The sequence below is a fragment of the Piliocolobus tephrosceles genome, chromosome X (assembly GCF_002776525.5).
Source record: "Piliocolobus tephrosceles isolate RC106 chromosome X, ASM277652v3, whole genome shotgun sequence".
In the NCBI taxonomy this organism is placed as follows: domain Eukaryota; kingdom Metazoa; phylum Chordata; class Mammalia; order Primates; family Cercopithecidae; genus Piliocolobus; species Piliocolobus tephrosceles.
In genome coordinates this window covers 51,884,087-51,899,243 of record NC_045455.1, presented here as the reverse complement: position 1 = coordinate 51,899,243, position 15,157 = coordinate 51,884,087, and the positions used below count along the sequence as shown (strand labels likewise).

Here is a 15,157-nt window from a genome sequence, read left to right as displayed (position 1 = left end):
TATAGAGCCGAATGAAGTCTCTTAAACTTACTTCTATCTATAATAACACAGCAACAGGCTAACCTATTTTTTCCCTACAGTGTGGTGGTGCATGCTAGCTACTCGGGAGGCTGAGGCAGGAGAATTGATTAAATCCGGGAGGCGAAGGTTGCAGTGAGTGGAGATCGAGTGTCTTTGCACTCCAGTCTGGACAGCAAGAGCAAAAACTCCCTCTCCCCGCCCTCCCCCACCGCAAAAAAAAAAAAGTCTTCCAATTCTGTAGGTGATAAATCCTCTTATTTATCACAATCTTCTTTAAATTTCTTAAGAGTGTTTTATGAGTAGGGACATGTCCATCTTTCATTAAATATATATGCAATATTTAAATATTATTGAAGTTTTGGAAATGTTTTATTCAAATATTTAAATAGCCGATTAAAGCTTTGCTTCTTTTCTAGTGTAATTGTTCAAAGTTATGTTTCCCTCTAAGCATATTTGAACCGTATTTTATTTTATCACACAGTTCAATGACTGGCTGGGGAACTTGTACTGGCTGGTACAAGTTTGTTTACTGCTTTGTCAACCCGGGATGTGTTGAAGCCCGGCAAAATTTATGAAGCTTCTTCAACATGTTGGTATGAAAACAACCCCGTTTCTCCTGTGGTAGGCAGCAAGCAAAACCTCTGTTCAGTTCCTTCAGTCTTCCAGTTATTGTTTTCCACATGAATTTCCTTGAATTCAACCTTGCGCACACACAATTCAGGTTTCAGCCATTGTCTTCTTATTAGAGGTAAGCATTCTTATTTTTTTGGTTAGTTTTTATTTGCTTGTTTTCCCAGAGATAGTGTATTCCCTTGGATAATTGTAATATCTTTTTTTTTCCTTTTTCTTTTTATTTTCCTATTTTATTTTATTGTTTTGAGAGAGAGTTTGTCCCTGTCGCCCAGGCTGGAATGCAATGGCGAGATTTGGGCTCACTGCAACCTCCACCTCCTGGGTTCAAGCCATTCTCCTGCCTCAGCCTCCCAAGTAGCTGGGATTAGAGGCATGCAGCACCATGCTTGGCTAATTTTATGTGTTTTTAGTAGAGACAGGGTTTCGCCATGTTGGCCAGGCTGGCCTTGAACTCCTGACGTCGTGATCCACCCGCCTCAGCCTCCCAAAGTGCTAGGATTACAGGCATGAGTCACCGCGCCTGGCCCTTTTTCCTTTTCCTATGAGGAAAATTGTATTTTATAATTAATTTTTATTTTATGCATAATATAATTTTTTGGTTGTAGAATTTCATTTTCCCCCTCCTGTTCTTTATCTTTATGCTATTTTTGTCATATAGTTCAGTTTAACAACTTAAAACTAATATGCCTGGTTATAATCTTCTTTAAATTACTTCGTGCTAATTTCAACATCAAAAACATTTGTGTGTTATTTTTTCCACTCTAGATTATGTGTTACATTTTTCCAGCTTCACTAAAAGGCTCATAATTTATATTTCACTGGTCATTTTCATTGTTGTGTACATTCTGGGTTATGTTATCTTCTTTTACAAAATGATGTATTTTATTCAAGCAGAGGGTCAAGTTATCAGCGATGACCTGATCTCGTGTGAGCTGATATTAGAAGTTTATTACAACTGGATAATGGTAAAGTTGGTTTTCTATATGTCATTTCTATGGAAGTTGCAGTTTCCTAGATCCTATCAATGATATTAAAGATTTTCTGTATTAAAGTGTATGTTTTACCATTAGAATTTGTTGCATAATATATTTCGCTTTACAATCAGAACTATCTAATTAAGTCTGAAGTTTAATCAATATCATAGAACGAACACAAAGTAAGGCCATTTAATAAGGGAAATATAAACATAAACAAATAACTAATAATTCCATGGTGCTTAAAAAGTGCTGGGCATTGTGCCAAAAAAAAATTATATTTATACATTTAATCCTTCCAGCAATCCTAGGATTAAAGAACTATTCTTATTCCCATGTTAATAAAGTAAAATAGGTAGTCTGTTTAGTATATTGCCCAAGGAAACAACTATGAGTAAATGGAAAAGTCAAATTTTAAATCTTGCCAGTCTTGCTCATGTCCTGCATTTGTAGGCATCACAAAATACTGTTTCATGTATATATGTACAGAAGTATTTTACTGACAATGTTTTTTGCCTATTCCTCAAATCAGATTACTCTTGGTCTTAAAATACGATTATTAATTTCATTTTAAAACCAGTTATTTACTATGTTTTTTTCTACATATATCAAAATATAGGAGCACATAAGTTTGTTGATATTTTAATTCTTATTTTAAATTCAGGGAGTACATGTGAACATTGGTTACAAGGGCATACTGCATGAAGTTGAGGTTTGAGGAAAAACTGAACCTATCACCCAAGTAGTGACTATGGTATTCAACGTTAATTTTTAAATCCCTGCCGTGTCCCCACTTTTGTTGTAGTTCACAGTATCAATTGTTCTCATCTTCATGTCCATGAGTACCCAGTGTTTAGCTCCCACTCATGAGTAAGAACATGCAATATTTGATTTTCTGTTCTTGTGTTCATTAACTTATGTTAAGGCCTCCAGCTACATCCATGTTGTTGCAAAGGACATGATTTCATTCTTTCTTATTGCTGCATAGTATTGCATGGAGTGTTTATACCATGTTTTCTTTATGCAATCCACCATTGATGGGCTTCTAGGTTGATTTCACATTTTTATTGTTGTAAATAGTGCTGAAATGAACATGGGAGTGCATGCATCTTTTTGGTAAAATAATTTATATTCTTTTGATATATAGCCAGTAATGGGATTGCTGGGATGAATGGTAGTTCTGTTTTTCGTTCTTTGAGAAATCTCCAAACTGCTTACCTCAGGAGATTAATTAATTTACACTGCCACCAGTGGTGCATAAGTTTTCCCTTTTCTACACAGCCTTACCAGCATCTGTTGTTTTTTTTGGCTTTTTAATAATAGTCATTCTGGTATTTCATTGTAGTTTCTATTTTCATTTCTCTGATGATTAGTGATGTGGAGAATTTTTCATAAGCTTGTTGACTGCATGCATGTCTAGTTTTGAGAAGTGTCTGTTCATGTCCCTTGTCCATTTTTTAATGAGGTGGTTTGTTTTTTGCTTGTTGATTTGTTTAACTTCCTTATAAATTATGGATACTAGGCCCCTGTTGGATGCGTCGTTTGCAAATATATTTTCCCAGTCTGTAGTTTGTCTGTTTACTCAATTGGTAGTTTCCTTTGCTGTGCAGAAGCTCTTTAGTTTAATTGGGTCCCATTTGTTCATTTTTGTTTTTGTTTCAATCGTTTCTGTGGATGTAGTCATAAATTATTTGCCAAGGCTTTGGCCAGGAAAATATTTCATAGAGTTTCTTCTATGATTTTTATAGTTTTAACTCTTACACTTAAGTCCTTTATCAGTTTTGAGTTAATTTTTGTATGTTGTAAGATGTATGGACCCAGTTTCATTCTTCTGCTTATGGATGTCCAATTATCCCAGCACCATTTATTGAATGGGGAGTCTTTTCCCTGGTTGATTATTTTTGTTGACTTTGTCAAAGATCAGTTAGTTTGGGGTATGGCTTCATTTGTGGGTTTTCTAATCTGTTACATTGGTCTATGTGTTTGTTTTCGTACCAGTACATTCTGCATTGGTTACTGTAGCCTAGTAGTATAGTTTGAAATGTGATGACTCCAGCTTTATTCTTTTTGCTTAGGATTGCTTTGGTTATTCCATCTCTTTTTTTGGTTTCATATGAATTTTAGAATAGCTTTTTCTAATTCTATGAAAAAATGACGTTGATAGTTTGATAAGAATAGGGTTGAATCTGTATATTGCTTTGGGCTGTATGATCATTTTAAGAATATTGATTCTTCCAATTCGTGAGCATGGAATTTTTTTCCATTTGTTCATGTCATCTCTGATGTCTTTCAGCAGTGTTTTGTAGTTCTCCTTGTAGATATCTCTCACCTCCTTGATTTGCTATATGCGTAAGTACTTTATTTTTTTGTGGCTGTTATAAATGGGATTGTGTTCTTGATTTGGTTCTTACCTTGAACATTATTGGTGTATGTAAATACTAGTGATTTTTGTATGTTGATTTTCTATCTTGAAACTTTACTGAAGTAATTTATCAGTTCCGGGAATCTTCTGGGAAAGTATTCAGGGTTTTCTAAGTATAGACAGTCATATCACCAGTGAAGAGTGTTAATCTAACTACTTCTTTTCCTATTTGGATGGTTTAATTTATTTCTTTCTTGTCATAATTCTCAGCATTTCAAATAACAAATATTTTTTATATATTTATCCCAGAAAATGATTATACTTTCCTTTAAAAGAGGTAATATGATATATTCATATTTTCCCCCAGAGTGAGAAAGGGAAATGTCATATTTGACTTAGCAAATTAAGATTGAGTTGGTAAATTAACATACATGAAAGATGATTTGTAATGATAATGACTCACTAAAGTCTTTGTGTGTCTACCCTTATAAAATATATGTTTTATAATCCATAGTTGTACTTTGTAGATAGTGGTTTCTTAGTATATATTTGTTAAATTGAATCATGACAAAAAAAATACAGATGGCTCTTGTAAAGAATCATGTCAATTATACTAACGCATTCTACCATGACACTTTACAAAAATAAGCAACATAAAAATGATAATTATATTGTTAAAGAGTGTCCCCACATGTTGTGAAAGTATCACAGAGCCTCCCATTCTACAGCAAATCACATCCTTTCTACACCAAATCAGATTCTGTTGTCAGTGCCAAAACAGATGGCACAGAAAATCCACCACAACACAGACCATCTGCAAGAAACATCTGAGAGAGACTCCTGGTTTTAGGCTTGAATACCAACCAATCAGACTTCACCTGCCCCAGCCAATCAGGTTTCAGCTTTACTAACCAGTCAGAATTCAGCTACACCTACCTCTCTGAACTAAGCTAGTTTTTATCCTTTATTTCCCAAAACGGATCAGATTGAGAATTTGGGTAGAAACTTTTTATATAAAACCTGAACCCTTTCTTCCTTCTCTGGAGTGCACCTTCATTTTACACCGAAGGCTATGTCTCCTAGTTTGCAAACTGTTCACTGGAATAAAGTCTTTTTCCTCCAAATTCCTTTTCAGAGAACCTTTGTTTCACAATATATTGATTTTTACCTTATTGAAATACATGTGAGTAGATCTGAAATAAAAGATACTAATTAAATTGCACCACAGGATCTCATGAAGATAAAGAGAAGTCCTACAGAGATAATGCTGGATGGGAAATTATTAGCCAGTAATAAGAATTTGAGTGATTGAATAAATATAGCTTTAAAAGTTAATGTCTGTTATTCAACTTGGCATCTGTGACATAAAGGGAATAAGAGATTTTCCCATACCACTGTGTCTCTGAGGTATGTAGTTCAAATAGCAGTGACATCTATCTACCTAGAGAAACAGGCATGAACATCTCTGTCTATAACTTCTTTCCATTCTACAAATTGAGATTGTGTATGAGTACCCTCACATGTTGCACAATTAGAATTACCTTTAGCAACAGGAAAAAGAAAAAAAAAAAAAAGATAAATGGTTTTAACAGAAAGGTTTCTGTTAGTTTTCCATATCAAAGACAAGGTGATCAGGAGATTAGAGGGAACTCAATACCCATGATGCATGCCTCAGAGGACTGAAGTTAAGTGTAGTCTAACAGTGTACTGCTTGTGTTTGCATAATGGCTCTCTATTTCCATCGGTGCCAGAAGACATTCTTTTATATTCTGAGAATATGGATCTAGCTCTTATTCCCAACAAAGTCAAACTCTGACTAAAAGTAACCTAGATCAAAATCAGCCTCTAGGGGTAAAATGTGATATAACATAAATCTATGGCATTTACACATTTTTTTCCTTGTGTGAGAGTAAAAACATCTCTTCAAAAGCAGTATAAGATAACCATGTTTAGAGATTAAACCAACTATATTTATACACATTTATCTTAGAGTCACGCTTCCAGCAATTGCTACTTTCTGGAACACAAGCTCAAACTTGATTTTTTAAAATCGTTTTTGGCCTATATTAACTATCACAAGGCTACACTTTTTAAAACAGAATTAATTCACACATTTATTACTTTTTGAAAATCTAATACCTTTATGGTCTGTTTATATCCATTAAGTCAAATTCTTATTATACTGATTTACCTTTAATTCTAGGTCATGACATGAGAAGCAGCAAAAGAAATGAGGAACATAGTAGCAGCATCTCTGACACTAGAAAAGACAGTTGAAATCAGAAAATAAAATAAAGCCACACATAAAGCTTTGTAAAAAAGCCATAAAACAATTATGAAACAAAAATAAATATATTTGAACATTGTAGAAATCACATTGGATTTGTTTTGTTTTTGTATTATCACTTAAAAAGAAAGAAAATACTTGCTTACATTGTATGTAATATATTACATATGTATATATTTAACAACAGTATATGTATATTTATATGACATATATTTGCATGTATATATATGTACTTCTTTATTTAAAAAAGAAATAATGTCAAAATACAGAGTTACTTAATGCTGAATTATATATCAATGCCAAATTCTTTATAAAATCTCTCTTTAACTGGCACTATAGAATGAGCCATTATTATAAACATATAAAAAAGTAAAGCCAAGTATAAATATGACATGTATGTAAAATATTTGGTATTTGTTTAACTACCTCATACAATTTTTTTGTGGTATTCTGTTAGATTCAAATGCAGTACAATATGTAAATTTACTTTAGATTGAAACTCAAAGCTTTTCTTTATGGGTAGGTAAATGGTTTCGGTTTCTTGTTTTTAAAAACCAAACATTAATATAATTATTGACATTTATATCTAAATGACATCTATATCTGAAACATGAAAGTAATTCTATACAAGGAATTATATAAAAAGGAAGTTGATAACCAGCTTTTCTAATCTTTTAAGTAGCATAATAAGACCAATGCTTTGCCATTTTACTAAAAATACGTATTCATGCTGTTGTCAAGAGGACAAATTATTTATATGTTTTGAATAACTCTTTCATACTGAGGAAAGAGTAGTTTAAACTGCTGAATACATGTATGATATTTAAACTTCATGATGTGAATTAAATAATGGTTTTAGCTAAGATAATTTTACAGTAAGCTCTAACAGATTTTAGGAAAAGAAGCATACATAACATTATTTATGGATATAAAATTTTCTGTTAATTATATACCCACAGAAAAGATAATTTACTTTAAACTATTTTAATCTTTAATTTTAGATTTATTCATGATACACTTTCCCAGCTCTGAAATTAGAGGATTTTGTTTTCACTTAATGCGTTATTATTAACTTCGTTTCTCTAAGAATTAACAGCCAGATGGTTCTAATCAAGCAAACTCTTTCCATTAAGAAATGCAAACACATATCAGATTTTATCATGTGATTTGTGTTTGAGTTAGGTCTAGCCATTCAAAACAACTAGTTTTCAACTCACATTTTGGTCCTAGTGCTAAACCTCCTTTAAAAAATAATATTTTTCTAGAACTGTAAAACTATACTTACATTACTTGAGTTAAAAAAATAAAGCTACTACTTATAAATATGCAAATATAAAGAAAATCCAAAGCCAATACATGTGTTTTGCAATCTTACTGGTCGTTAAAATTTTTTTTCAAGCTCTATAAATGAGACAAAACATAGCCAGCAAGTTCTTTGAGTATCAATGGGACATCACCAGCCCAGAGAAGAATCATTAGACTCTAAGGGACATATAACTCTGACAAACTATTTACAATTAAATAAATTCCACACACGTTGACATTTACAGCTTTGGTGCTTTACATATATCAGTGTCATTTAATCTTTACAATAACCCTATACTGTATTTTTGCTACATATGCTATATATGCAAAGTCTTCTAACTATTACAGATATGTCGGTTAGGAGGACTGGCTCCACTTATATACGAGAAAATTACAATTCAGAGTTTAAATAACTTAATTCATACAGCTAATAAATGATGAAGTTGGTAATTTTAATCTATCTGTCTCCTGAGCTCATGCTTTTTCACACTTAACATTCACAAATTATCTCAAAGTAATTCTTTATTTGAATGATAAAAGCAAGACTTTATGGTCATAGAGTTCAATCACATATCCAGGTCTTAAATTGCCACAAATAGGTGCTATACACACTATACATTAGAGAGAAAACACTACATTTCAAAATAACCTTTGCTGTTTCGCGACACCTCTCCCTTTCCTCTACCCTTACCGCAGCCAACACTTAGAGAGATCTTCTTTATATCCAAATGATATGTATAATAAATTGAATTCTTTTTCAGGAATCTGGTTTACCAATGTTTTAACCTTATGTCTCTCTTCATCACCCTGCCAAATCTTTTGTAATAATACTTCATGAAGTGCTTTAAGTCTTCTCTTAACTTTCCTGAGGCTCTCTCTTGAATGTATTTTATCTAATCATATATTCTTACTCTAATGTTGGGGGCAAAAATATCATTTTCTATTTCATATTATCTCTAAGATGTTTTTCTCACATTTTATTTTATTGTTTCATTGTCCTTAGTATTTTCTCTACTTTCCCTTTTAGCACCATCTGTGAGTTCTCTGACTTTGCATTTACTCTCTTTTAACAACAATTAGGATGGTAAATAAGATTAAGCTGCACTAATCCTTGTTTTGTCCCCAGTAGGTTATTTCCAATTTTTGCACTGTCTCATACTAATAACCCAGTTAACAGCTTCATAGAAATATCGTAATAAGCGTTCTGAACCAAATTCAACTGAATTCACTAGTTTACTTTTGGGCATGCTATGAATACATTCTGTAATTGAAAAATTTATAACATTACTTTTTAAAACCTGAAATAATTGCATTTTCATTAGCTATACATATTTTTCATTGCTTAGTCATTATCAATTTCAGGTAAAATTATACATGCAGAATTATTCTAGTTATTCTTTAAAGATGTATTTTCTCTGAATATTATTTATCTGAAAAAATAAGTTGTATTGTTAAATCATATATTAATATTTCAACCTATATAATCTTTACATTAAGTGAATCATTATTTGTTGATTAACGTGAAGGTAGGATAAAAATGACAGAAGCCACAAACATTCTCTGTAAGGTATAGAAGCCTTTAAAATTTAGTCCCAATACAGAAGTTCTTCTAAGTTTTCTATTTTTCCCTATATAAATGATAAAGAAATTTACTCAGTCTCCCAAGAACTTGGCATGAGATTGGCAACATGGGTAGAATGAAAAAGCAGTTTGGAACTTTAAAATAATCAGTTCTTCCAAACTAATCAGTTATTCAGTTACTTCCAAATTAATCCAGTCTTTCAGATTTCTTTTTATTTTTACCAGTGCTCTTTATATTTTTCCAACGTTGTTCAAGAGAAACAATGCGTATGTGGTATGAGACAACTGTTCACCTTTTCCCACTTTGGTTTTCACAGATTTGTACTGTGAGGGTCTCATATTCTGAGGTTTTTAGGTGTCAGACACGATTTCCAAGTTTTCCACTGTTATTTTATGTTTTGTTTTCCATACTTACATGATATATAATGACTGCTCAGAGCTAATTTTCTTTTAAGCTTTCATGCATTTCTCTGCACACATCATTCTACTGAGAGATCTCCAGTTTTGATCAAGACAATTTTCCAATTGCAAAACCCCAAAGAGAGTTTGCTAATTCTTACCTTGACCTTCAAAAATTTCAGTAGAATGACCACATATACAATATAAATTTTAATTGTATTAAATAATAAATTTATAAAATATGACTAAGTTTAATTTGAAATGTATTACATAATATGATATGTTTGGGTGAGAGAGAAGGGACAAGATGGAGGAAGTTGAACAAGAAGGAACAGCCCCTGTTGCTTCCGGGTTCTTCATCACCAACTTACCCGCGCGGGAAAATGCAGCCCGCGCCAGGGAAAATGCAGATCAACTGAGCAGGCGCCCTGTGACATCAATCTGAGGAAACTGAAACTTACCCGGCCACGCCTATGGAGATGCCCTTATCAGGCCCTTATCCTGCCCAGTGCACTCCCCCTTCCAGTACCAATGCATGAAAGTCTGCCGCCGGCAGGAGCGGGCAGGACTTCTTTGGCCCCTCTTACTTGTGGACCAGAGAACCTCACCCCAGAGTGCCGGCGCAACTTCCCTGGCCCGCCGCACCTGAGGACCAGAGAACCTCGCCCGAGAGTGTGCACATATTTTCAATAAAGACTGCCACTTTCTTATGTACTTTGGCCTCATGTTTAATTATTTAGCTCTCCTAAATTAAATTAAATTAAACAAAACATGATAAATATATTAATTTAGTCATGCTACATATCGTGAATAATAGGCTATTCACATTTATTTTGGAAATCACTTTTATTATTCAAATAAAATAATAGTATACACTTTTTGTTTAAAATAACACAATTGTTAACCAAAGTAGCTTTCAATTTATTTGTTTTCTCTTTACAAAATATACAGATTTAATTATAAGGGGAATCACTAGAAAAAATGTGATGCTTAATTTTCAGTAGAAAAAAGCATAACCTCTCCTTCCATACTAAATAAAAATTGGCCTTTGGAATTCTATAAGGATGCTAACTTCCTAGTTTGCAAGTTAGATGTGAAGCTGTGTGACGGGTTAGTTTTATGTGTTCATTTGACAGGCTACCAGGAGCCTAGATATTTTGTTAATTACTCTTCTTAGTGTGTGTATGAGGATGTTCCTAGATGAGATAACATTTGAATCATGGATTGAATAAAGCAGATAATCCTCCCATTGTGAGTGAGCCTCATCCAGTACATTGAAGGTCTGAATAAAATGAAAGGCTGGGTAAAAAAAAAAAAATTCTCTTCCTCTGCCTGACAATCCTTGAGTTGGGTTTTTGTTCTCCTGCCTTCAGGGTTAGGAACTTATATCATTGACTCTTTGGTTCTCAGGCCTTTGGACTAAAACTGGAATTATACCATCAGCTCCAACAGGTCTCCAACTTCCTGAATGTGGTTCTATATATCTTATTGCTTCTTTTTCTCTCAAGAATTAAGACTAACCCAACCTGTAATAGACATGTATTCTATGTTTTTATTGTGGACTCACAAGTGAAAAAAACATAAGATTATTCCAAGAAGTAATATGTAAAGCAGCTAAATTATAAATGTATAAAAATAAAAATGTCTAAAACATTAGCTAGCTGCATTCATCATAGTACCACATTAACAATTAGTTGTGATTATTGCCTCCTCTATGGTGCAGTTTGTCATGAATCCAGTACTACTTTACAATTTAATATTCCTTTAAAATAGCCATTTTTCAGGGAGTGAACATCAGATGGGCAAATAATAAAACACAGATGGACGCAAATATAGAAAGCAAGAAAATCAGTGTTCAAAGTTAGACGAATCTCTAGGGTAAATTTAAGTGATTCAATACGCCCATAGTACAGGTTGTTAATCAGCAAAAGACAATACTTCAGACAGATTCAACTCTGTGTATTCATTTAGAAACACTGATGTAGCTTTCTGTAAGCAAAGACAATAATTATGAACTCATAAAATTTCCCCAAAACAGTTAAAAATAACTTTGGCAACAACACTCTGAAATGATTTTATATATATTTTACATTTAACAATTTTTGTTTATCATAAATGCACTGTATTTAATTATTATGACTACATCTTTCCATAAAATGTTAAAAATTATATTAGGTTAAATAGTTCAATAAATAAACAATAATATATGCAGAAATAAATTATTATCTCTTGTCTTTCAAAAACTCATCTTGGGTTTATGACACAGACATGATAGATACCTCAATTAAAGAGGGGAATTCAATTTGTCATAGCAACTTTTCTGTCTATAGACCTGTGAATAAAACATCAAGCAGTAAAAGCTACATTATTAATTAAACTACATATCCCTTAGCCCAATTATCTACAAGTGATAAACATAAATTGTTTATCCCTACAAGTTTCTCCAGTGCTAATTCTTATTTATTGGCTTTGAAAAATATATGTATTTGTTTGAATATGCCTATGTGATATCGGGCGACAGAGCGAGACTCCGCCTCAAAAAAATAAAAATAAAATAAAAAATAAAAAAATAAAAATAAAAAAAAAAAACAAGAACAAAATACTTGGAGGAAAAAATAATGTGTAGAGTGAGTGCATTTTAGACAATATTTTTAAATTGATTATTTAGTATATTCTGCATCAAACATAGTTAATAATGGTAGTCTGTATATCCACAGTCAAGTTAGAATAAATAAAATTTGAATTTTCTGCAAAATATTTAAAATGGTATAAATTAATTTACTAAACCTAATGCAATTAGATTAGTTCTCACATTTAACAAAAAGTTACTGTTTTAAAGTACTTTTACAATTTAACCATCTAGTTTCAAACAACACAGTTACAATTATGATACTACCAATACCCATATAATCATTGTTTTGTTTCTTAAACTTAGATATTAGGCATTATTATAATTTATTCTTTATTTTCTACCTGAAAGGATATGTTTTCCCATATAAGAAAAAATCTTAATGTATAGCTATTATTTAAAAATCGTTTAATAACATATGCCAACTTCATTTTTTTTTTTTTTTTTTTTTTTTTTTTTTTTTTTTTTTAACATTCTTGTTGGCGAGATCCAGAATACACTTCATTTAGTATGTGGAGATTACACTTTTTCTATTTGGTGCAATTTAGCAAAGCATGAGCAAAAACGATTAAATATATATCCAATTCTCAATGATTCACACTAATGGAGGGGAAAAAAAGGTATATGTAGCATTAAGACAAAGTAAAAGTCCTAACTCATTTTCAGCTTGAAAGTATAATTCATCACATCCATACCTTTCTGTGGCAGTTCACATTTAATATCTTTCTGTGGTAAAGTCCTGTTCATCGAAGCTTTAACATCAAGAGTTCAAATAACCTGACCAGACTCTTTTGAAATGTCAGGGGTTCAAAAAATAATTTAGAAAACTCACATGTTACTAAAGGTAAACTGGAATTAGAGCAACATAATCCACACTATTTATAAACATTCTTATTTTTTGATTTAATACATATGTAACCCTCCTTGGTAGTTATATTTATATTCATTCATTTATCAAGTATTTACTAGATGTTTATTACCTTCTGGGCAACTTTTCATGTGCTGAAAATGTATCCTTGAAGTAAACATAGTTCCTGCTTTCATAGACATTGCATTCTTTTACTGGGAATCAGATAATAAGCAACCAAAAAATAGATATATGCCAGTGGAGGTAAATGTTAAGAAAAATAAGAATGATGAGAATGCCATTTTAGATAGGGTTATCATAAAATATCTATTTATTATATATAATTTCAGTAGAGACACAAATGAAATGGAAAGTGATCCAAGAATACAGTTGAAGAAAATACTGAATGCAGAGGGAGTCACAAATGTAAAGGCCCTGTGGTGGGCTCAGCTTCCCATGTTTCAGGAACAGCAAAAAACCACATGGTATCTGAAGGTGGATGAGGGAAGCAGATTATGTAGGGCACTGTGTGGTTTGGGTTTTAGTCTGAATGATATAGGAAGCAACTGGAGGCTTTTGAACAAGACTGATGTGCTCTGTCTTATATCTTAACAGAATCTGTCATGTGGACTTTAACTGTAGGAAGAAAAGTATAGATCTGTGGTAACAACTTAAGGTGCTGTAAAAACTAAGATGGTGGTGGCAAGGAATATTTTGATCGTGCATTTACTATAAGTTGTGTTGTTCTTATTTTTTTAGATCTATAAACTTATTTTTAGACATTTTTAGTTCACATTCTTGAGTATGACTACACTTTCCTCTGTTTCATTAAAAAGTTACATAAAAAACTCGATGATCACCTCATTCACTTTTCACTTTAATATCCCCTTTCAACTCCATTAAAATTACTCTTCCTAAGACCTCATAACCAATTCTGTTAAACACAATTTAAACTGAGGCTATGTAACTATTTTTTTCTTATTAGCCCTTTGGTTTTACCTTGACTTCCACAGAGATTTATTTTAGAAAGCATGAAGTGTATTTAGATCTGTTAAGCAACCCAAATTCTTTTTTTTTTTTTTTCCGCAGTAGAAATATCATTTCTCCCATTGTGCCATGCACTTTCTCATTTCAATACTTTTGCCTTTGCAGCAACTCAAATTTTAATGCTTTCTCACTCTTCTTTACCTTCTTGACCTGAGGTCAAATGTCACTTAATCAGGAAAGTGCTTCTGGACCTGTAGGATCAGATACTGTGTTACATATTTTAATTCAGGGCAATGACCATACCTGTAATTTAACATGGAAACTGTGCCAACTTGATTTATATCTATCTCCTCCAATTATATTAGCGCTCTTGATAGAATGAAACCCCAGCCCTAGACATGCCATAAATAGGAGTTCTAAAGACATTTGTTAATAAATTATTGGAAAATAACATCAAATTTACCTTCATTTGGGATTCCATTTTGAGTTCTGAATTCTTGTTGCCAGGAGTATGGATATTTTCTTTTATTTTTTTCACTAAAAGTTTGAAGAAATATATTATATTCTGATTTTATTTCTACTAATGTTTCTGTTTGTGTTTTAAAATAGTCTTTCATCTATGTTTCTGTCCAAAACTTCCTCTCTTGTTATGCTTCCTAATCTCTGCGCCCTAACAGATTGAGATTTCTCTCATGCTCTGCTTCTCATTTTTTGTGCTTGTCAATGTTATAACCATCATTGTTGTAGTAGAATTACAAATGTATTGATACTTGTCTTTAAAAAGTAGATTTTATTATGCATTTCTGTTGCAATAATACTTTAGGATATTAGCCATGGTTTTGTAATCATATTTATAATAATTATTTATTCATAGACAGCTATTTACAAGGCTCACAGTGGACACTTTTATATTCCAATTTTCTTATTTTTTAATGAGCTCTTATTATTTTTTAAGAAATGTTATCCTGACTTATGAAGGTAAGACATGGTTTTCAGGAGGAATTTGAGTAATTTTCAACAACATGTAGTTTAATAGTTTAATAGTTGGCAGATAAAATGCAAGACACGCAGTTACATTGAATGTCAGATAAAGCACAAATAATTGTTTAGTAAAAGTGATTGCGTTTATTTG

At 32.2% G+C, this 15,157-nt stretch overlaps 1 pseudogene; it reads right to left on the bottom strand.

Annotated features, from left to right (window-relative positions):
- Window positions 1-12,938, bottom strand: part of LOC113219884 — a 23,063-nt pseudogene extending 10,125 nt beyond the window's left edge.
- Between the last annotated feature and the right edge of the window lie 2,219 nt (window positions 12,939-15,157).